Raw genomic sequence first — 22,361 nt, forward strand, 5'->3', positions numbered from 1 at the left:
CACATGTATGGAAAGTGCGCCAGAAGCCCATGGCCAGTTTAAAGTGTCCAAATCCCATATGGTCTAGCGGTTAGGATTCCTGGTTTTCACCCAGGCGGCCCGGGTTCAACTCCCGGTATGGGAATGCATGCTCCTTTTTGCTTCCCTCCTCAAAAATCCAGCAAATCTTCCTGCACCAGAAGTGACTTTTTGGCCAGCAGTAGAGCTACAGAACCCTGATATGTCGAGGTTCTGACTAGCCCTTAGCCCCTTCCATAGCTCAGCTGGTAGAGCGGAGGACTGTAGGTTGGAGTGTTGGCCACCCTTAGGTCGCTGGTTCAACTCCGGCTCGAAGGAGGTGTTTTTTTTTCATGTTCCCACCAATTTTTTGGTTTGGAGCTGGCTTTCTCACAGCTGTCAGCAGAGCTTGAATTCGCAGTCCACAATTGGAAGGCAAAAGAGCTTTCCCTGACCGGGAATCGAACCCAGGCCGCGGCGGTGAGAGCGCCGAATCCTAACCACTAGACCACCAGGGAGGGCTGGTGGGCTGGAGGGCTGGTGGGCTGGTGGGCTGGTGGGCTGGTGGGCTGGAGGGCTGGTAGTCTGTTCTCCTGATAACAAGGTGAGAATGAGCAGACATCAATGCTTGCCACCGTCACATCGAAAACCAACAAGTCTGTAACAATCGGAGGTCTTTACTATTGGTGGGCCAGTGGCGCAATGGATAACGCGTCTGACTACGGATCAGAAGATTCTAGGTTCGACTCCTGGCTGGCTCGCTCTGTGCTTGTTTTTCTCCGGCTTATTTTGTTGTTGTGTTTTTTTTCTCCAAAGTCCAAAAGAAAAGGCAACTCTCTAGGCATTCTTCTATTTTTTCCAAAAAAAGGCACATTCTGCACACCCATTCCGATGTCTAGGGGAGACACGGACATGCGTTGGTATTGCCATCCGTCTCACAAAATGCAGGCTGGTGGGCCAGTTGATTCTAGAATGAACAATTTCATCGCTACTCTGTAACCGCTTTACTACTTTGAAGGGTGCAATGCCATGTGGTTTTGATGTCACAGGCTTGCCATTTTGAAGCCTTATCACTAATTGCCACCTGGGCATTGAGAATAATTTGTAATCTGCATTAAACTGAACGAGCGAATAATCAGCAATTTTGCGGATTAAAAGTTGGTCTCACTTTCATTATTAACCTCACAACATGTCAGTTTTGTACCTTGACAGACCGACGATAGGCAGTTTTTCCTCTAGATAACGGTTGCCATGTGTGTTTTCAGATGCATGACACAAGTATTTTCACCTGGACAAGACCTTAATTACCAGTTCGAGGTATAAATTCAGCAATCACAGGATTCTGGCCAAAAAACTGAACCATGTGTGAGTCAACAAACATGTCCCTTGAATGCATGCAACACTATATATTTCAGTAAACCGTCCCTTCGGATGATTCTTGTATTGCCAAATTATTATCACATTGTTACAGTCACACACCAAAAGCAACAGGCCACTACAAAACCCTGCGCCCACACTGGCCACATTTATGGAAAGTGGCCCACAAGCTTGTGGCCAGTTAAAGCTGGCCAGTTCCCATATGGTCTAGCAGTTAGGATTCCTGGTTTTCTCGTACGCAGCCAGGGGTTGACTCCAGTTTTTCCTCTAGATAAAGGTTGCCGTGTGTGTTTTCAAATGGATGACACGAGTATTTTCACTTGGACAAGAGCTTAATTACCAGTTTGAGGAATCAATTCTGCAATCACAGGAATCTGCCCAAATACACTGAATCCCCGGGTTGAGTGAAAAAACAGATTCCCTGAATGCATACAACACTATATAATTCAGAAAACCGTCCTTTTGGATAATTCTTGTTTTGCCAAATTATTATCACATTGTTACAGTCACAGAACTAAAGCAACAGGCCACTACAAGGTCCTGCGCCCACGCTGACCACATGTATGGAAAGTGTGCCAGAAGCCCATGGCCAGTTTAAAGTGTCCAAATCCCATATGGTCTAGCGGTTAGGATTCCTGGTTTTCACCCAGGCGGCCCGGGTTCAACTCCTGGTATGGGAATGCATGCTCCTTTTTGCTTCCCTCCTCAAAAATCCAGCAAATCTTCCTGCACCAGAAGTGACTTTTTGGCCAGCAGTAGAGCTACAGAACCCTGATATGTCGATGTTCTGACTAGCCCTTAGCCCCTTCGATAGCTCAGCTGGTAGAGCGGAGGACTGTAGGTTGGAGTGTTGGCCATCCTTAGGTCGCTGGTTCAACTCCGGCTCGAAGGAGGTGTTTTTTTTCATGTTCCCACCAATTTTTTGGTTTGGAGCTGGCTTTCTCACAGCTGTCAGCAGAGCTTGAATTCGCAGTCCACAATTGGAAGGCAAAAGAGCTTTCCCTGAACGGGAATGGAACCCGGGCCGCGGCGGTGAGAGCGCCGAATCCTAACCACTAGACCACCAGGGAGGGCTGGTGGGCTGGAGGGCTGGTGGGCTGGAGGGCTGGTGGGCTGGTGGGCTGGAGGGCTGGTAGAATGTTCTCCTGATAACAAGGTGAGAATGAGCAGACATCAATGCTTGCCACCGTCACATCGAAAACCAACAAGTCTGTAACAATCGGGGGTCTTTACTATTGGTGGGCCAGTGGCGCAATGGATAACGCGTCTGAATACGGATCAGAAGATTCTATGTTTGACTCCTGGCTGGCTCGCTCTGTGCTTGTTTTTCTCCGGCTTATTTTGTTGTTGTGTTTTTTTTCTCCAAAGTCCAAAAGAAAAGGCAACTCTCTAGGCATTCTTCTATTTTTTCCAAAAAAGGCACATTCTGCACACCCATTCCGATGTCTAGGGGAGACACGGACATGCTTTGGTATTGCCATTCGTCTCACAAAATGCAGGCTGGTGGGCCAGTTGATTCTAGAATGAACAATTTCATCGCTACTCTGTAACCGCTTTACTACTTTGAAGGGTGCAATGCCATGTGGTTTTGATGTCACAGGCTTGCCATTTTGAAGCCTTATCACTAATTGCCACCTGGACATTGAGAATAATTTGTAATCTGCATTAAACTGAACGAGCGAATAATCAGCAATTTTGCGGATTAAAAGTTGGTCTCACTTTCATTATTAACCTCACAACATGTCAGTTTTGTACCTTGACAGACCGACGATAGGCAGTTTTTCCTCTAGATAACGGTTGCCATGTGTGTTTTCAGATTCATGACACAAGTATTTTCACCTGGACAAGACCTTAATTACCAGTTCGAGGTATAAATTCAGCAATCACAGGATTCTGGCCAAAAAACTGAACCATGTGTGAGTCAACAAACATGTCCCTTGAATGCATGCAACACTATATATTTCAGTAAACCGTCCCTTCAGATGATTCTTGTATTGCCAAATTATTATCACATTGTTACAGTCACACACCAAAAGCAACAGGCCACTACAATACCCTGCGCCCACACTGGCCACATTTATGGAAAGTGGCCCACAAGCTTGTGGCCAGTTAAAGCTGGCCAGTTCCCATATGGTCTAGCAGTTAGGATTCCTGGTTTTCTCGTACGCAGCCAGGGGTTGACTCCAGTTTTTCCTCTAGATAAAGGTTGCCGTGTGTGTTTTCAAATGGATGACACAAGTATTTTCACTTGGACAAGAGCTTAATTACCAGTTTGAGGAATCAATTCTGCAATCACAGGAATCTGCCCAAATACACTGAACCCCCGGGTTGAGTGAAAAAACAGATTCCCTGAATGCATACAACACTATATAATTCAGAAAACCGTCCTTTTGGATAATTCTTGTTTTGCCAAATTATTATCACATTGTTACAGTCACAGAACTAAAGCAACAGGCCACTACAAGGTCCTGCGCCCACGCTGACCACATGTATGGAAAATGCGACAGAAGCCCATGGCCAGTTTAAAGTGTCCAAATCCCATATGGTCTAGCGGTTAGGATTCCTGGTTTTCACCCAGGCGGCCCGGGTTCAACTCCCGGTATGGGAATGCATGCTCCTTTTTGCTTCCCTCCTCAAAAATCCAGCAAATCTTCCTGCACCAGAAGTGACTTTTTGGCCAGCAGTAGAGCTACAGAACCCTGATATGTCGAGGTTCTGATCCAGCAAATCTTCCTGCACCAGAAGTGACTTTTTGGCCAGCAGTAGAGCTACAGAACCCTGATATGTCGAGGTTCTGACTAGCCCTTAGCCCCTTCGATAGCTCAGCTGGTAGAGCGGAGGACTGTAGGTTGGAGTGTTGGCCATCCTTAGGTCGCTGGTTCAACTCCGGCTCGAAGGAGGTGTTTTTTTTCATGTTCCCACCAATTTTTTGGTTTGGAGCTGGCTTTCTCACAGCTGTCAGCAGAGCTTGAATTCGCAGTCCACAATTGGAAGGCAAAAGAGCTTTCCCTGACCGGGAATCGAACCCGGGCCGCGGCGGTGAGAGCGCCGAATCCTAACCACTAGACCACCAGGGAGGGATGGTGGGCTGGAGGGCTGGTGGGCTGGTGGGCTGGTAGTATGTTCTCCTGATAACAAGGTGAGAATGAGCAGACATCAATGCTTGCCACCGTCACATCGAAAACCAACAAGTCTGTAACAATCGGGGGTCTCTACTAATGGTGGGCCAGTGGCGCAATGGATAACGCGTCTGACTACGGATCAGAAGATTCTAGGTTCGACTCCTGGCTGGCTCGCTCTGTGCTTGTTTTTCTCCGGCTTATTTTGTTGTTGTGTTTTTTTTCTCCAAAGTCCAAAAGAAAAGGCAACTCTCTAGGCATTCTTCTATTTTTTCCAAAAAAAGGCACATTCTGCACACCCATTCCGATGTCTAGGGGAGACACGGACATGCTTTGGTATTGTCATTCGTCTCACAAAATGCAGGCTGGTGGGCCAGTTGATTCTAGAATGAACAATTTCATCGCTACTCTGTAACCGCTTTACTACTTTGAAGGGTGCAATGCCATGTGGTTTTGATGTCACAGGCTTGCCATTTTGAAGCCTTATCACTAATTGCCACCTGGGCATTGAGAATAATTTGTAATCTGCATTAAACTGAACGAGCGAATAATCAGCAATTTTGCGGATTAAAAGTTGGTCTCACTTTCATTATTAACCTCACAACATGTCAGTTTTGTACCTTGACAGACCGACAATAGGCAGTTTTTCCTCTAGATAACGGTTGCCATGTGTGTTTTCAGATGCATGACACAAGTATTTTCACCTGGACAAGACCTTAATTACCAGTTCGAGGTATAAATTCAGCAATCACAGGATTCTGGCCAAAAAACTGAACCATGTGTGAGTCAACAAACATGTCCCTTGAATGCATGCAACACTATATATTTCAGTAAACCGTCCCTTCGGATGATTCTTGTATTGCCAAATTATTATCACATTGTTACAGTCACACACCAAAAGCAACAGGCCACTACAAAACCCTGCGCCCACACTGGCCACATTTATGGAAAGTGGCCCACAAGCTTGTGGCCAGTTAAAGCTGGCCAGTTCCCATATGGTCTAGCAGTTAGGATTCCTGGTTTTCTCGTACGCAGCCAGGGGTTGACTCCAGTTTTTCCTCTAGATAAAGGTTGCCGTGTGTGTTTTCAAATGGATGACACGAGTATTTTCACTTGGACAAGAGCTTAATTACCAGTTTGAGGAATCAATTCTGCAATCACAGGAATCTGCCCAAATACACTGAACCCCCGGGTTGAGTGAAAAAACAGATTCCCTGAATGCATACAACACTATATAATTCAGAAAACCGTCCTTTTGGATAATTCTTGTTTTGCCAAATTATTATCACATTGTTACAGTCACAGAACTAAAGCAACAGGCCACTACAAGGTCCTGCGCCCACGCTGACCACATGTATGGAAAGTGCGCCAGAAGCCCATGGCCAGTTTAAATTGTCCAAATCCCATATGGTCTAGCGGTTAGGATTCCTGGTTTTCACCCAGGCGGCCCGGGTTCAACTCCCGGTATGGGAATGCATGCTCCTTTTTGCTTCCCTCCTCAAAAATCCAGCAAATCTTCCTGCACCAGAAGTGACTTTTTGGCCAGCAGTAGAGCTACAGAACCCTGATATGTCGAGGTTCTGATCCAGCAAATCTTCCTGCACCAGAAGTGACTTTTTGGCCAGCAGTAGAGCTACAGAACCCTGATATGTCGAGGTTCTGACTAGCCCTTAGCCCCTTCGATAGCTCAGCTGGTAGAGCGGAGGACTGTAGGTTGGAGTGTTGGCCATCCTTAGGTCGCTAGTTCAAATCCGGCTCGAAGGAGGTGTTTTTTTTCATGTTCCCACCAATTTTTTGGTTTGGAGCTGGCTTTCTCACAGCTGTCAGCAGAGCTTGAATTCGCAGTCCACAATTGGAAGGCAAAAGAGCTTTCCCTGACCGGGAATCGAACCCGGGCCGCGGCGGTGAGAGCGCCGAATCCTAACCACTAGACCACCAGGGAGGGCTGGTGGGCTGGAGGGCTGGTGGGCTGGTGGGCTGGTGGGCTGGAGGGCTGGAGGGCTGGTGGGCTGGTGGGCTGGAGGGCTGGTAGTCTGTTCTCCTGATAACAAGGTGAGAATGAGCAGACATCAATGCTTGCCACCGTCACATCGAAAACCAACAAGTCTGTAACAATCGGAGGTCTTTACTATTGGTGGGCCAGTGGCGCAATGGATAACGCGTCTGACTACGGATCAGAAGATTCTAGGTTTGACTCCTGGCTGGCTCGCTCTGTGTTTGTTTTTCTCCGGCTTATTTTGTTGTTGTATTTTTTTTCTCCAAAGTCCAAAAGAAAAGGCAACTCTCTAGGCATTCTTCTATTTTTTCCAAAAAAGGCACATTCTGCACACCCATTCCGATGTCTAGGGGAGACACGGACATGCTTTGGTATTGCCATTCGTCTCACAAAATGCAGGCTGGTGGGCCAGTTGATTCTAGAATGAACAATTTCATCGCTACTCTGTAACCGCTTTACTACTTTGAAGGGTGCAATGCCATTTGGTTTTGATGTCACAGGCTTGCCATTTTGAAGCCTTATCACTAATTGCCACCTGGACATTGAGAATAATTTGTAATCTGCATTAAACTGAACGAGCGAATAATCAGCAATTTTGCGGATTAAAAGTTGGTCTCACTTTCATTATTAACCTCACAACATGTCAGTTTTGTACCTTGACAGACCGACGATAGGCAGTTTTTCCTCTAGATAACGGTTGCCATGTGTGTTTTCAGATGCATGACACAAGTATTTTCACCTGGACAAGACCTTAATTACCAGTTCGAGGTATAAATTCAGCAATCACAGGATTCTGGCCAAAAAACTGAACCATGTGTGAGTCAACAAACATGTCCCTTGAATGCATGCAACACTATATATTTCAGTAAACCGTCCCTTCGGATGATTCTTGTATTGCCAAATTATTATCACATTGTTACAGTCACACACCAAAAGCAACAGGCCACTACAAAACCCTGCGCCCACACTGGCCACATTTATGGAAAGTGGCCCACAAGCTTGTGGCCAGTTAAAGCTGGCCAGTTCCCATATGGTCTAGCAGTTAGGATTCCTGGTTTTCTTGTACGCAGCCAGGGGTTGACTCCAAGTTTTTCCTCTAGATAAAGGTTGCCGTGTGTGTTTTCAAATGGATGACACAAGTATTTTCACTTGGACAAGAGCTTAATTACCAGTTTGAGGAATCAATTCTGCAATCACAGGAATCTGCCCAAATACACTGAACCCCCGGGTTGAGTGAAAAAACAGATTCCCTGAATGCATACAACACTATATAATTCAGAAAACCGTCCTTTTGGATAATTCTTGTTTTGCCAAATTATTATCACATTGTTACAGTCACAGAACTAAAGCAACAGGCCACTACAAGGTCCTGCGCCCACGCTGACCACATGTATGGAAAGTGCGCCAGAAGCCCATGGCCAGTTTAAAGTGTCCAAATCCCATATGGTCTAGCGGTTAGGATTCCTGGTTTTCACCCAGGCGGCCCGGGTTCAACTCCCGGTGTGGGAATGCATGCTCCTTTTTGCTTCCCTCCTCAAAAATCCAGCAAATCTTCCTGCACCAGAAGTGACTTTTTGGCCAGCAGTAGAGCTACAGAACCCTGATATGTCGAGGTTCTGACTAGCCCTTAGCCCCTTCGATAGCTCAGCTGGTAGAGCGGAGGACTGTAGGTTGGAGTGTTGGCCACCCTTAGGTCGCTGGTTCAACTCCGGCTCGAAGGAGGTGTTTTTTTTTCATGTTCCCACCAATTTTTTGGTTTGGAGCTGGCTTTCTCACAGCTGTCAGCAGAGCTTGAATTCGCAGTCCACAATTGGAAGGCAAAAGAGCTTTCCCTGACCGGGAATCGAACCCGGGCCGCGGCGGTGAGAGCGCCGAATCCTAACCACTAGACCACCAGGGAGGGCTGGTGGGCTGGTGGGCTGGTGGGCTGGTGGGCTGGAGGGCTGGTGGGCTGGTGGGCTGGAGGGCTGGTAGTCTGTTCTCCTGATAACAAGGTGAGAATGAGCAGACATCAATGCTTGCCACCGTCACATCGAAAACCAACAAGTCTGTAACAATCGGAGGTCTTTACTATTGGTGGGCCAGTGGCGCAATGGATAACGCGTCTGACTACGGATCAGAAGATTCTAGGTCCGACTCCTGGCTGGCTCGCTCTGTGCTTGTTTTTCTCCGGCTTATTTTGTTGTTGTGTTTTTTTTCTCCAAAGTCCAAAAGAAAAGGCAACTCTCTAGGCATTCTTCTATTTTTTCCAAAAAAAGGCACATTCTGCACACCCATTCCGATGTCTAGGGGAGACACGGACATGCGTTGGTATTGCCATCCGTCTCACAAAATGCAGGCTGGTGGGCCAGTTGATTCTAGAATGAACAATTTCATCGCTACTCTGTAACCGCTTTACTACTTTGAAGGGTGCAATGCCATGTGGTTTTGATGTCACAGGCTTGCCATTTTGAAGCCTTATCACTAATTGCCACCTGGGCATTGAGAATAATTTGTAATCTGCATTAAACTGAACGAGCGAATAATCAGCAATTTTGCGGATTAAAAGTTGGTCTCACTTTCATTATTAACCTCACAACATGTCAGTTTTGTACCTTGACAGACCGACGATAGGCAGTTTTTCCTCTAGATAACGGTTGCCATGTGTGTTTTCAGATGCATGACACAAGTATTTTCACCTGGACAAGACCTTAATTACCAGTTCGAGGTATAAATTCAGCAATCACAGGATTCTGGCCAAAAAACTGAACCATGTGTGAGTCAACAAACATGTCCCTTGAATGCATGCAACACTATATATTTCAGTAAACCGTCCCTTCAGATGATTCTTGTATTGCCAAATTATTATCACATTGTTACAGTCACACACCAAAAGCAACAGGCCACTACAATACCCTGCGCCCACACTGGCCACATTTATGGAAAGTGGCCCACAAGCTTGTGGCCAGTTAAAGCTGGCCAGTTCCCATATGGTCTAGCAGTTAGGATTCCTGGTTTTCTCGTACGCAGCCAGGGGTTGACTCCAGTTTTTCCTCTAGATAAAGGTTGCCGTGTGTGTTTTCAAATGGATGACACAAGTATTTTCACTTGGACAAGAGCTTAATTACCAGTTTGAGGAATCAATTCTGCAATCACAGGAATCTGCCCAAATACACTGAACCCCCGGGTTGAGTGAAAAAACAGATTCCCTGAATGCATACAACACTATATAATTCAGAAAACCGTCCTTTTGGATAATTCTTGTTTTGCCAAATTATTATCACATTGTTACAGTCACAGAACTAAAGCAACAGGCCACTACAAGGTCCTGCGCCCACGCTGACCACATGTATGGAAAATGCGACAGAAGCCCATGGCCAGTTTAAAGTGTCCAAATCCCATATGGTCTAGCGGTTAGGATTCCTGGTTTTCACCCAGGCGGCCCGGGTTCAACTCCCGGTATGGGAATGCATGCTCCTTTTTGCTTCCCTCCTCAAAAATCCAGCAAATCTTCCTGCACCAGAAGTGACTTTTTGGCCAGCAGTAGAGCTACAGAACCCTGATATGTCGAGGTTCTGATCCAGCAAATCTTCCTGCACCAGAAGTGACTTTTTGGCCAGCAGTAGAGCTACAGAACCCTGATATGTCGAGGTTCTGACTAGCCCTTAGCCCCTTCGATAGCTCAGCTGGTAGAGCGGAGGACTGTAGGTTGGAGTGTTGGCCATCCTTAGGTCGCTGGTTCAACTCCGGCTCGAAGGAGGTGTTTTTTTTCATGTTCCCACCAATTTTTTGGTTTGGAGCTGGCTTTCTCACAGCTGTCAGCAGAGCTTGAATTCGCAGTCCACAATTGGAAGGCAAAAGAGCTTTCCCTGACCGGGAATCGAACCCGGGCCGCGGCGGTGAGAGCGCCGAATCCTAACCACTAGACCACCAGGGAGGGATGGTGGGCTGGAGGGCTGGTGGGCTGGTGGGCTGGTAGTATGTTCTCCTGATAACAAGGTGAGAATGAGCAGACATCAATGCTTGCCACCGTCACATCGAAAACCAACAAGTCTGTAACAATCGGGGGTCTCTACTAATGGTGGGCCAGTGGCGCAATGGATAACGCGTCTGACTACGGATCAGAAGATTCTAGGTTCGACTCCTGGCTGGCTCGCTCTGTGCTTGTTTTTCTCCGGCTTATTTTGTTGTTGTGTTTTTTTTCTCCAAAGTCCAAAAGAAAAGGCAACTCTCTAGGCATTCTTCTATTTTTTCCAAAAAAAGGCACATTCTGCACACCCATTCCGATGTCTAGGGGAGACACGGACATGCTTTGGTATTGTCATTCGTCTCACAAAATGCAGGCTGGTGGGCCAGTTGATTCTAGAATGAACAATTTCATCGCTACTCTGTAACCGCTTTACTACTTTGAAGGGTGCAATGCCATGTGGTTTTGATGTCACAGGCTTGCCATTTTGAAGCCTTATCACTAATTGCCACCTGGGCATTGAGAATAATTTGTAATCTGCATTAAACTGAACGAGCGAATAATCAGCAATTTTGCGGATTAAAAGTTGGTCTCACTTTCATTATTAACCTCACAACATGTCAGTTTTGTACCTTGACAGACCGACGATAGGCAGTTTTTCCTCTAGATAACGGTTGCCATGTGTGTTTTCAGATGCATGACACAAGTATTTTCACCTGGACAAGACCTTAATTACCAGTTCGAGGTATAAATTCAGCAATCACAGGATTCTGGCCAAAAAACTGAACCATGTGTGAGTCAACAAACATGTCCCTTGAATGCATGCAACACTATATATTTCAGTAAACCGTCCCTTCGGATGATTCTTGTATTGCCAAATTATTATCACATTGTTACAGTCACACACCAAAAGCAACAGGCCACTACAAAACCCTGCGCCCACACTGGCCACATTTATGGAAAGTGGCCCACAAGCTTGTGGCCAGTTAAAGCTGGCCAGTTCCCATATGGTCTAGCAGTTAGGATTCCTGGTTTTCTCGTACGCAGCCAGGGGTTGACTCCAGTTTTTCCTCTAGATAAAGGTTGCCGTGTGTGTTTTCAAATGGATGACACGAGTATTTTCACTTGGACAAGAGCTTAATTACCAGTTTGAGGAATCAATTCTGCAATCACAGGAATCTGCCCAAATACACTGAACCCCCGGGTTGAGTGAAAAAACAGATTCCCTGAATGCATACAACACTATATAATTCAGAAAACCGTCCTTTTGGATAATTCTTGTTTTGCCAAATTATTATCACATTGTTACAGTCACAGAACTAAAGCAACAGGCCACTACAAGGTCCTGCGCCCACGCTGACCACATGTATGGAAAGTGCGCCAGAAGCCCATGGCCAGTTTAAATTGTCCAAATCCCATATGGTCTAGCGGTTAGGATTCCTGGTTTTCACCCAGGCGGCCCGGGTTCAACTCCCGGTATGGGAATGCATGCTCCTTTTTGCTTCCCTCCTCAAAAATCCAGCAAATCTTCCTGCACCAGAAGTGACTTTTTGGCCAGCAGTAGAGCTACAGAACCCTGATATGTCGAGGTTCTGATCCAGCAAATCTTCCTGCACCAGAAGTGACTTTTTGGCCAGCAGTAGAGCTACAGAACCCTGATATGTCGAGGTTCTGACTAGCCCTTAGCCCCTTCGATAGCTCAGCTGGTAGAGCGGAGGACTGTAGGTTGGAGTGTTGGCCATCCTTAGGTCGCTAGTTCAAATCCGGCTCGAAGGAGGTGTTTTTTTTCATGTTCCCACCAATTTTTTGGTTTGGAGCTGGCTTTCTCACAGCTGTCAGCAGAGCTTGAATTCGCAGTCCACAATTGGAAGGCAAAAGAGCTTTCCCTGACCGGGAATCGAACCCGGGCCGCGGCGGTGAGAGCGCCGAATCCTAACCACTAGACCACCAGGGAGGGCTGGTGGGCTGGAGGGCTGGTGGGCTGGTGGGCTGGTGGGCTGGTGGGCTGGAGGGCTGGAGGGCTGGTGGGCTGGTGGGCTGGAGGGCTGGTAGTCTGTTCTCCTGATAACAAGGTGAGAATGAGCAGACATCAATGCTTGCCACCGTCACATCGAAAACCAACAAGTCTGTAACAATCGGAGGTCTTTACTATTGGTGGGCCAGTGGCGCAATGGATAACGCGTCTGACTACGGATCAGAAGATTCTAGGTTTGACTCCTGGCTGGCTCGCTCTGTGTTTGTTTTTCTCCGGCTTATTTTGTTGTTGTGTTTTTTTTCTCCAAAGTCCAAAAGAAAAGGCAACTCTCTAGGCATTCTTCTATTTTTTCCAAAAAAGGCACATTCTGCACACCCATTCCGATGTCTAGGGGAGACACGGACATGCTTTGGTATTGCCATTCGTCTCACAAAATGCAGGCTGGTGGGCCAGTTGATTCTAGAATGAACAATTTCATCGCTACTCTGTAACCGCTTTACTACTTTGAAGGGTGCAATGCCATTTGGTTTTGATGTCACAGGCTTGCCATTTTGAAGCCTTATCACTAATTGCCACCTGGACATTGAGAATAATTTGTAATCTGCATTAAACTGAACGAGCGAATAATCAGCAATTTTGCGGATTAAAAGTTGGTCTCACTTTCATTATTAACCTCACAACATGTCAGTTTTGTACCTTGACAGACCGACGATAGGCAGTTTTTCCTCTAGATAACGGTTGCCATGTGTGTTTTCAGATGCATGACACAAGTATTTTCACCTGGACAAGACCTTAATTACCAGTTCGAGGTATAAATTCAGCAATCACAGGATTCTGGCCAAAAAACTGAACCATGTGTGAGTCAACAAACATGTCCCTTGAATGCATGCAACACTATATATTTCAGTAAACCGTCCCTTCGGATGATTCTTGTATTGCCAAATTATTATCACATTGTTACAGTCACACACCAAAAGCAACAGGCCACTACAAAACCCTGCGCCCACACTGGCCACATTTATGGAAAGTGGCCCACAAGCTTGTGGCCAGTTAAAGCTGGCCAGTTCCCATATGGTCTAGCAGTTAGGATTCCTGGTTTTCTTGTACGCAGCCAGGGGTTGACTCCAAGTTTTTCCTCTAGATAAAGGTTGCCGTGTGTGTTTTCAAATGGATGACACAAGTATTTTCACTTGGACAAGAGCTTAATTACCAGTTTGAGGAATCAATTCTGCAATCACAGGAATCTGCCCAAATACACTGAACCCCCGGGTTGAGTGAAAAAACAGATTCCCTGAATGCATACAACACTATATAATTCAGAAAACCGTCCTTTTGGATAATTCTTGTTTTGCCAAATTATTATCACATTGTTACAGTCACAGAACTAAAGCAACAGGCCACTACAAGGTCCTGCGCCCACGCTGACCACATGTATGGAAAGTGCGCCAGAAGCCCATGGCCAGTTTAAAGTGTCCAAATCCCATATGGTCTAGCGGTTAGGATTCCTGGTTTTCACCCAGGCGGCCCGGGTTCAACTCCCGGTGTGGGAATGCATGCTCCTTTTTGCTTCCCTCCTCAAAAATCCAGCAAATCTTCCTGCACCAGAAGTGACTTTTTGGCCAGCAGTAGAGCTACAGAACCCTGATATGTCGAGGTTCTGACTAGCCCTTAGCCCCTTCGATAGCTCAGCTGGTAGAGCGGAGGACTGTAGGTTGGAGTGTTGGCCACCCTTAGGTCGCTGGTTCAACTCCGGCTCGAAGGAGGTGTTTTTTTTTCATGTTCCCACCAATTTTTTGGTTTGGAGCTGGCTTTCTCACAGCTGTCAGCAGAGCTTGAATTCGCAGTCCACAATTGGAAGGCAAAAGAGCTTTCCCTGACCGGGAATCGAACCCGGGCCGCGGCGGTGAGAGCGCCGAATCCTAACCACTAGACCACCAGGGAGGGCTGGTGGGCTGGAGGGCTGGTGGGCTGGTGGGCTGGTGGGCTGGTGGGCTGGAGGGCTGGTGGGCTGGTGGGCTGGAGGGCTGGTAGTCTGTTCTCCTGATAACAAGGTGAGAATGAGCAGACATCAATGCTTGCCACCGTCACATCGAAAACCAACAAGTCTGTAACAATCGGAGGTCTTTACTATTGGTGGGCCAGTGGCGCAATGGATAACGCGTCTGACTACGGATCAGAAGATTCTAGGTCCGACTCCTGGCTGGCTCGCTCTGTGCTTGTTTTTCTCCGGCTTATTTTGTTGTTGTGTTTTTTTTCTCCAAAGTCCAAAAGAAAAGGCAACTCTCTAGGCATTCTTCTATTTTTTCCAAAAAAAGGCACATTCTGCACACCCATTCCGATGTCTAGGGGAGACACGGACATGCGTTGGTATTGCCATCCGTCTCACAAAATGCAGGCTGGTGGGCCAGTTGATTCTAGAATGAACAATTTCATCGCTACTCTGTAACCGCTTTACTACTTTGAAGGGTGCAATGCCATGTGGTTTTGATGTCACAGGCTTGCCATTTTGAAGCCTTATCACTAATTGCCACCTGGGCATTGAGAATAATTTGTAATCTGCATTAAACTGAACGAGCGAATAATCAGCAATTTTGCGGATTAAAAGTTGGTCTCACTTTCATTATTAACCTCACAACATGTCAGTTTTGTACCTTGACAGACCGACGATAGGCAGTTTTTCCTCTAGATAACGGTTGCCATGTGTGTTTTCAGATGCATGACACAAGTATTTTCACCTGGACAAGACCTTAATTACCAGTTCGAGGTATAAATTCAGCAATCACAGGATTCTGGCCAAAAAACTGAACCATGTGTGAGTCAACAAACATGTCCCTTGAATGCATGCAACACTATATATTTCAGTAAACCGTCCCTTCGGATGATTCTTGTATTGCCAAATTATTATCACATTGTTACAGTCACACACCAAAAGCAACAGGCCACTACAAAACCCTGCGCCCACACTGGCCACATTTATGGAAAGTGGCCCACAAGCTTGTGGCCAGTTAAAGCTGGCCAGTTCCCATATGGTCTAGCAGTTAGGATTCCTGGTTTTCTCGTACGCAGCCAGGGGTTGACTCCAGTTTTTCCTCTAGATAAAGGTTGCCGTGTGTGTTTTCAAATGGATGACACAAGTATTTTCACTTGGACAAGAGCTTAATTACCAGTTTGAGGAATCAATTCTGCAATCACAGGAATCTGCCCAAATACACTGAACCCCCGGGTTGAGTGAAAAAACAGATTCCCTGAATGCATACAACACTATATAATTCAGAAAACCGTCCTTTTGGATAATTCTTGTTTTGCCAAATTATTATCACATTGTTACAGTCACAGAACTAAAGCAACAGGCCACTACAAGGTCCTGCGCCCACGCTGACCACATGTATGGAAAGTGTGCCAGAAGCCCATGGCCAGTTTAAAGTGTCCAAATCCCATATGGTCTAGCGGTTAGGATTCCTGGTTTTCACCCAGGCGGCCCGGGTTCAACTCCTGGTATGGGAATGCATGCTCCTTTTTGCTTCCCTCCTCAAAAATCTAGCAAATCTTCCTGCACCAGAAGTGACTTTTTGGCCAGCAGTAGAGCTACAGAACCCTGATATGTCGATGTTCTGACTAGCCCTTAGCCCCTTCGATAGCTCAGCTGGTAGAGCGGAGGACTGTAGGTTGGAGTGTTGGCCATCCTTAGGTCGCTGGTTCAACTCCGGCTCGAAGGAGGTGTTTTTTTTCATGTTCCCACCAATTTTTTGGTTTGGAGCTGGCTTTCTCACAGCTGTCAGCAGAGCTTGAATTCGCAGTCCACAATTGGAAGGCAAAAGAGCTTTCCCTGAACGGGAATGGAACCCGGGCCGCGGCGGTGAGAGCGCCGAATCCTAACCACTAGACCACCAGGGAGGGCTGGTGGGCTGGAGGGCTGGTGGGCTGGTGGGCTGGTGGGCTGGAGGGCTGGTGGGCTGGTGGGCTGGTGGGCTGGAGGGCTGGTAGAATGTTCTCCTGATAACAAGGTGAGAATGAGCAGACATCAATGCTTGCCACCGTCACATCGAAAACCAACAAGTCTGTAACAATCGGGGGTCTTTACTATTGGTGGGCCAGTGGCGCAATGGATAACGCGTCTGAATACGGATCAGAAGATTCTATGTTTGACTCCTGGCTGGCTCGCTCTGTGCTTGTTTTTCTCCGGCTTATTTTGTTGTTGTGTTTTTTTTCTCCAAAGTCCAAAAGAAAAGGCAACTCTCTAGGCATTCTTCTATTTTTTCCAAAAAAGGCACATTCTGCACACCCATTCCGATGTCTAGGGGAGACACGGACATGCTTTGGTATTGCCATTCGTCTCACAAAATGCAGGCTGGTGGGCCAGTTGATTCTAGAATGAACAATTTCATCGCTACTCTGTAACCGCTTTACTACTTTGAAGGGTGCAATGCCATGTGGTTTTGATGTCACAGGCTTGCCATTTTGAAGCCTTATCACTAATTGCCACCTGGACATTGAGAATAATTTGTAATCTGCATTAAACTGAACGAGCGAATAATCAGCAATTTTGCGGATTAAAAGTTGGTCTCACTTTCATTATTAACCTCACAACATGTCAGTTTTGTACCTTGACAGACCGACGATAGGCAGTTTTTCCTCTAGATAACGGTTGCCATGTGTGTTTTCAGATTCATGACACAAGTATTTTCACCTGGACAAGACCTTAATTACCAGTTCGAGGTATAAATTCAGCAATCACAGGATTCTGGCCAAAAAACTGAACCATGTGTGAGTCAACAAACATGTCCCTTGAATGCATGCAACACTATATATTTCAGTAAACCGTCCCTTCAGATGATTCTTGTATTGCCAAATTATTATCACATTGTTACAGTCACACACCAAAAGCAACAGGCCACTACAATACCCTGCGCCCACACTGGCCACATTTATGGAAAGTGGCCCACAAGCTTGTGGCCAGTTAAAGCTGGCCAGTTCCCATATGGTCTAGCAGTTAGGATTCCTGGTTTTCTCGTACGCAGCCAGGGGTTGACTCCAGTTTTTCCTCTAGATAAAGGTTGCCGTGTGTGTTTTCAAATGGATGACACAAGTATTTTCACTTGGACAAGAGCTTAATTACCAGTTTGAGGAATCAATTCTGCAATCACAGGAATCTGCCCAAATACACTGAACCCCCGGGTTGAGTGAAAAAACAGATTCCCTGAATGCATACAACACTATATAATTCAGAAAACCGTCCTTTTGGATAATTCTTGTTTTGCCAAATTATTATCACATTGTTACAGTCACAGAACTAAAGCAACAGGCCACTACAAGGTCCTGCGCCCACGCTGACCACATGTATGGAAAATGCGCCAGAAGCCCATGGCCAGTTTAAAGTGTCCAAATCCCATATGGTCTAGCGGTTAGGATTCCTGGTTTTCACCCAGGCGGCCCGGGTTCAACTCCCGGTATGGGAATGCATGCTCCTTTTTGCTTCCCTCCTCAAAAATCCAGCAAATCTTCCTGCACCAGAAGTGACTTTTTGGCCAGCAGTAGAGCTACAGAACCCTGATATGTCGAGGTTCTGATCCAGCAAATCTTCCTGCACCAGAAGTGACTTTTTGGCCAGCAGTAGAGCTACAGAACCCTGATATGTCGAGGTTCTGACTAGCCCTTAGCCCCTTCGATAGCTCAGCTGGTAGAGCGGAGGACTGTAGGTTGGAGTGTTGGCCATCCTTAGGTCGCTGGTTCAACTCCGGCTCGAAGGAGGTGTTTTTTTTCATGTTCCCACCAATTTTTTGGTTTGGAGCTGGCTTTCTCACAGCTGTCAGCAGAGCTTGAATTCGCAGTCCACAATTGGAAGGCAAAAGAGCTTTCCCTGACCGGGAATCGAACCCGGGCCGCGGCGGTGAGAGCGCCGAATCCTAACCACTAGACCACCAGGGAGGGATGGTGGGCTGGAGGGCTGGTGGGCTGGTGGGCTGGTAGTATGTTCTCCTGATAACAAGGTGAGAATGAGCAGACATCAATGCTTGCCACCGTCACATTGAAAACCAACAAGTCTGTAACAATCGGGGGTCTCTACTAATGGTGGGCCAGTGGCGCAATGGATAACGCGTCTGACTACGGATCAGAAGATTCTAGGTTTGACTCCTGGCTGGCTCGCTCTGTGTTTGTTTTTCTCCGGCTTATTTTGTTGTTGTGTTTTTTTTCTCCAAAGTCCAAAAGAAAAGGCAACTCTCTAGGCATTCTTCTATTTTTTCCAAAAAAGGCACATTCTGCACACCCATTCCGATGTCTAGGGGAGACACGGACATGCTTTGGTATTGCCATTCGTCTCACAAAATGCAGGCTGGTGGGCCAGTTGATTCTAGAATGAACAATTTCATCGCTACTCTGTAACCGCTTTACTACTTTGAAGGGTGCAATGCCATTTGGTTTTGATGTCACAGGCTTGCCATTTTGAAGCCTTATCACTAATTGCCACCTGGACATTGAGAATAATTTGTAATCTGCATTAAACTGAACGAGCGAATAATCAGCAATTTTGCGGATTAAAAGTTGGTCTCACTTTCATTATTAACCTCACAACATGTCAGTTTTGTACCTTGACAGACCGACGATAGGCAGTTTTTCCTCTAGATAACGGTTGCCGTGTGTGTTTTCAGATGCATGACACAAGTATTTTCACCTGGACAAGACCTTAATTACCAGTTCGAGGTATAAATTCAGCAATCACAGGATTCTGGCCAAAAAACTGAACCATGTGTGAGTCAACAAACATGTCCCTTGAATGCATGCAACACTATATATTTCAGTAAACCGTCCCTTCGGATGATTCTTGTATTGGCAAATTATTATCACATTGTTACAGTCACACACCAAAAGCAACAGGCCACTACAAAACCCTGCGCCCACACTGGCCACATTTATGGAAAGTGGCCCACAAGCTTGTGGCCAGTTAAAGCTGGCCAGTTCCCATATGGTCTAGCAGTTAGGATTCCTGGTTTTCTCGTACGCAGCCAGGGGTTGACTCCAGTTTTTCCTCTAGATAAAGGTTGCCGTGTGTGTTTTCAAATGGATGACACGAGTATTTTCACTTGGACAAGAGCTTAATTACCAGTTTGAGGAATCAATTCTGCAATCACAGGAATCTGCCCAAATACACTGAACCCCCGGGTTGAGTGAAAAAACAGATTCCCTGAATGCATACAACACTATATAATTCAGAAAACCGTCCTTTTGGATAATTCTTGTTTTGCCAAATTATTATCACATTGTTACAGTCACAGAACTAAAGCAACAGGCCACTACAAGGTCCTGCGCCCACGCTGACCACATGTATGGAAAGTGCGCCAGAAGCCCATGGCCAGTTTAAAGTGTCCAAATCCCATATGGTCTAGCGGTTAGGATTCCTGGTTTTCACCCAGGCGGCCCGGGTTCAACTCCCGGTATGGGAATGCATGCTCCATTTTGCTTCCCTCCTCAAAAATCCAGCAAATCTTCCTGCACCAGAAGTGACTTTTTGGCCAGCAGTAGAGCTACAGAACCCTGATATGTCGAGGTTCTGATCCAGCAAATCTTCCTGCACCAGAAGTGACTTTTTGGCCAGCAGTAGAGCTACAGAACCCTGATATGTCGAGGTTCTGACTAGCCCTTAGCCCCTTCGATAGCTCAGCTGGTAGAGCGGAGGACTGTAGGTTGGAGTGTTGGCCATCCTTAGGTCGCTGGTTCAACTCCGGCTCGAAGGAGGTTTTTTTTTTCATGTTCCCACCAATTTTTTGGTTTGGAGCTGGCTTTCTCACAGCTGTCAGCAGAGCTTGAATTCGCAGTCCACAATTGGAAGGCAAAAGAGCTTTCCCTGACCGGGAATCGAACCCGGGCCGCGGCGGTGAGAGCGCCGAATCCTAACCACTAGACCACCAGGGAGGGCTGGTGGGCTGGAGGGCTGGTGGGCTGGTGGGCTGGTGGGCTGGAGGGCTGGAGGGCTGGTGGGCTGGTGGGCTTGAGGGCTGGTAGAATGTTCTCCTGATAACAAGGTGAGAATGAGCAGACATCAATGCTTGCCACCGTCACATCGAAAACCAACAAGTCTGTAACAATCGGGGGTCTTTACTATTGGTGGGCCAGTGGCGCAATGGATAATGCGTCTGACTACAGATCAGAAGATTCTAGGTTCAACTCCTGGCTGGCTCGCTCTGTGCTTGTTTTTCTCCGGCTTATTTTGTTGTTGTGTTTTTTTTCTCCAAAGTCCAAAAGAAAAGGCAACTCTCTAGGCATTCTTCTATTTTTTCCAAAAAAAGGCACATTCTGCACACCCATTCCGATGTCTAGGGGAGACACGGACATGCGTTGGTATTGCCATTCGTCTCACAAAATGCAGGCTGGTGGGCCAGTTGATTCTAGAATGAACAATTTCATCGCTTCTCTGTAACCGCTTTACTACTTTGAAGGGTGCAATGCTATGTGGTTTTGATGTCACAGGCTTGCCATTTTGAAGCCTTATCACTAATTGCCACCTGGGCATTGAGAATAATTTGTAATCTGCATTAAACTGAACGAGCGAATAATCAGCAATTTTGCGGATTAAAAGTTGGTCTCACTTTCATTATTAACCTCACAACATGTCAGTTTTGTACCTTGACAGACCGACGATAGGCAGTTTTTCCTCTAGATAACGGTTGCCATGTGTGTTTTCAGATGCATGACACAAGTATTTTCACCTGGACAAGACCTTAATTACCAGTTCGAGGTATAAATTCAGCAATCACAGGATTCTGGCCAAAAAACTGAACCATGTGTGAGTCAACAAACATGTCCCTTGAATGCATGCAACACTATATATTTCAGTAAACCGTCCCTTCGGATGATTCTTGTATTGCCAAATTATTATCACATTGTTACAGTCACACACCAAAAGCAACAGGCCACTACAAAACCCTGCGCCCACACTGGCCACATTTATGGAAAGTGGCCCACAAGCTTGTGGCCAGTTAAAGCTGGCCAGTTCCCATATGGTCTAGCAGTTAGGATTCCTGGTTTTCTCGTACGCAGCCAGGGGTTGACTCCAGTTTTTCCTCTAGATAAAGGTTGCCGTGTGTGTTTTCAAATGGATGACACGAGTATTTTCACTTGGACAAGAGCTTAATTACCAGTTTGAGGAATCAATTCTGCAATCACAGGAATCTGCCCAAATACACTGAACCCCCGGGTTGAGTGAAAAAACAGATTCCCTGAATGCATACAACACTATATAATTCAGAAAACCGTCCTTTTGGATAATTCTTGTTTTGCCAAATTATTATCACATTGTTACAGTCACAGAACTAAAGCAACAGGCCACTACAAGGTCCTGCGCCCACGCTGACCACATGTATGGAAAATGCGCCAGAAGCCCATGGCCAGTTTAAAGTGTCCAAATCCCATATGGTCTAGCGGTTAGGATTCCTGGTTTTCACCCAGGCGGCCCGGGTTCAACTCCCGGTATGGGAATGCATGCTCCTTTTTGCTTCCCTCCTCAAAAATCCAGCAAATCTTCCTGCACCAGAAGTGACTTTTTGGCCAGCAGTAGAGCTACAGAACCCTGATATGTCGAGGTTCTGATCCAGCAAATCTTCCTGCACCAGAAGTGACTTTTTGGCCAGCAGTAGAGCTACAGAACCCTGATATGTCGAGGTTCTGACTAGCCCTTAGCCCCTTCGATAGCTCAGCTGGTAGAGCGGAGGACTGTAGGTTGGAGTGTTGGCCATCCTTAGGTCGCTGGTTCAACTCCGGCTCGAAGGAGGTGTTTTTTTTCATGTTCCCACCAATTTTTTGGTTTGGAGCTGGCTTTCTCACAGCTGTCAGCAGAGCTTGAATTCGCAGTCCACAATTGGAAGGCAAAAGAGCTTTCCCTGACCGGGAATCGAACCCGGGCCGCGGCGGTGAGAGCGCCGAATCCTAACCACTAGACCACCAGGGAGGGATGGTGGG

At 46.6% G+C, this 22,361-nt stretch overlaps 21 non-coding genes across 21 annotated transcripts; 12 read left to right on the plus strand and 9 right to left on the minus strand.

Annotated features, from left to right (window-relative positions):
- Positions 1-52: 52 nt before the first annotated feature.
- Positions 53-124, plus strand: trnae-uuc (transfer RNA glutamic acid (anticodon UUC)). Its single transcript has one exon. It is a non-coding gene; the product is annotated as a tRNA-Glu (tRNA).
- A 561-nt stretch (positions 125-685) lies between these two features.
- trnar-acg (transfer RNA arginine (anticodon ACG)) lies at positions 686-758 on the plus strand. Its single transcript has one exon. It is a non-coding gene; the product is annotated as a tRNA-Arg (tRNA).
- A 3,152-nt stretch (positions 759-3,910) lies between these two features.
- trnae-uuc (transfer RNA glutamic acid (anticodon UUC)) lies at positions 3,911-3,982 on the plus strand. Its single transcript has one exon. It is a non-coding gene; the product is annotated as a tRNA-Glu (tRNA).
- Positions 3,983-4,379: 397 nt separating this feature from the next.
- On the minus strand, positions 4,380-4,451 carry trnae-cuc (transfer RNA glutamic acid (anticodon CUC)). The gene has a single exon. It is a non-coding gene; the product is annotated as a tRNA-Glu (tRNA).
- Positions 4,452-4,597: 146 nt separating this feature from the next.
- trnar-acg (transfer RNA arginine (anticodon ACG)) lies at positions 4,598-4,670 on the plus strand. The gene has a single exon. It is a non-coding gene; the product is annotated as a tRNA-Arg (tRNA).
- Positions 4,671-5,894: 1,224 nt separating this feature from the next.
- Positions 5,895-5,966, plus strand: trnae-uuc (transfer RNA glutamic acid (anticodon UUC)). Its single transcript has one exon. It is a non-coding gene; the product is annotated as a tRNA-Glu (tRNA).
- Positions 5,967-6,363: 397 nt separating this feature from the next.
- trnae-cuc (transfer RNA glutamic acid (anticodon CUC)) lies at positions 6,364-6,435 on the minus strand. The gene has a single exon. It is a non-coding gene; the product is annotated as a tRNA-Glu (tRNA).
- A 1,882-nt stretch (positions 6,436-8,317) lies between these two features.
- On the minus strand, positions 8,318-8,389 carry trnae-cuc (transfer RNA glutamic acid (anticodon CUC)). The gene has a single exon. It is a non-coding gene; the product is annotated as a tRNA-Glu (tRNA).
- A 1,475-nt stretch (positions 8,390-9,864) lies between these two features.
- On the plus strand, positions 9,865-9,936 carry trnae-uuc (transfer RNA glutamic acid (anticodon UUC)). Its single transcript has one exon. It is a non-coding gene; the product is annotated as a tRNA-Glu (tRNA).
- A 397-nt stretch (positions 9,937-10,333) lies between these two features.
- trnae-cuc (transfer RNA glutamic acid (anticodon CUC)) lies at positions 10,334-10,405 on the minus strand. The gene has a single exon. It is a non-coding gene; the product is annotated as a tRNA-Glu (tRNA).
- A 146-nt stretch (positions 10,406-10,551) lies between these two features.
- trnar-acg (transfer RNA arginine (anticodon ACG)) lies at positions 10,552-10,624 on the plus strand. Its single transcript has one exon. It is a non-coding gene; the product is annotated as a tRNA-Arg (tRNA).
- Positions 10,625-11,848: 1,224 nt separating this feature from the next.
- On the plus strand, positions 11,849-11,920 carry trnae-uuc (transfer RNA glutamic acid (anticodon UUC)). The gene has a single exon. It is a non-coding gene; the product is annotated as a tRNA-Glu (tRNA).
- Positions 11,921-12,317: 397 nt separating this feature from the next.
- trnae-cuc (transfer RNA glutamic acid (anticodon CUC)) lies at positions 12,318-12,389 on the minus strand. The gene has a single exon. It is a non-coding gene; the product is annotated as a tRNA-Glu (tRNA).
- A 1,890-nt stretch (positions 12,390-14,279) lies between these two features.
- Positions 14,280-14,351, minus strand: trnae-cuc (transfer RNA glutamic acid (anticodon CUC)). Its single transcript has one exon. It is a non-coding gene; the product is annotated as a tRNA-Glu (tRNA).
- A 3,443-nt stretch (positions 14,352-17,794) lies between these two features.
- trnae-uuc (transfer RNA glutamic acid (anticodon UUC)) lies at positions 17,795-17,866 on the plus strand. Its single transcript has one exon. It is a non-coding gene; the product is annotated as a tRNA-Glu (tRNA).
- A 397-nt stretch (positions 17,867-18,263) lies between these two features.
- Positions 18,264-18,335, minus strand: trnae-cuc (transfer RNA glutamic acid (anticodon CUC)). The gene has a single exon. It is a non-coding gene; the product is annotated as a tRNA-Glu (tRNA).
- Positions 18,336-19,777: 1,442 nt separating this feature from the next.
- trnae-uuc (transfer RNA glutamic acid (anticodon UUC)) lies at positions 19,778-19,849 on the plus strand. The gene has a single exon. It is a non-coding gene; the product is annotated as a tRNA-Glu (tRNA).
- A 397-nt stretch (positions 19,850-20,246) lies between these two features.
- Positions 20,247-20,318, minus strand: trnae-cuc (transfer RNA glutamic acid (anticodon CUC)). The gene has a single exon. It is a non-coding gene; the product is annotated as a tRNA-Glu (tRNA).
- Positions 20,319-20,512: 194 nt separating this feature from the next.
- On the plus strand, positions 20,513-20,585 carry trnac-aca (transfer RNA cysteine (anticodon ACA)). Its single transcript has one exon. It is a non-coding gene; the product is annotated as a tRNA-Cys (tRNA).
- Positions 20,586-21,809: 1,224 nt separating this feature from the next.
- Positions 21,810-21,881, plus strand: trnae-uuc (transfer RNA glutamic acid (anticodon UUC)). Its single transcript has one exon. It is a non-coding gene; the product is annotated as a tRNA-Glu (tRNA).
- Positions 21,882-22,278: 397 nt separating this feature from the next.
- Positions 22,279-22,350, minus strand: trnae-cuc (transfer RNA glutamic acid (anticodon CUC)). The gene has a single exon. It is a non-coding gene; the product is annotated as a tRNA-Glu (tRNA).
- Positions 22,351-22,361: the final 11 nt, after the last annotated feature.

The sequence above is a fragment of the Carassius gibelio genome, chromosome A11 (assembly GCF_023724105.1).
Source record: "Carassius gibelio isolate Cgi1373 ecotype wild population from Czech Republic chromosome A11, carGib1.2-hapl.c, whole genome shotgun sequence".
Classification (NCBI taxonomy): domain Eukaryota; kingdom Metazoa; phylum Chordata; class Actinopteri; order Cypriniformes; family Cyprinidae; genus Carassius; species Carassius gibelio.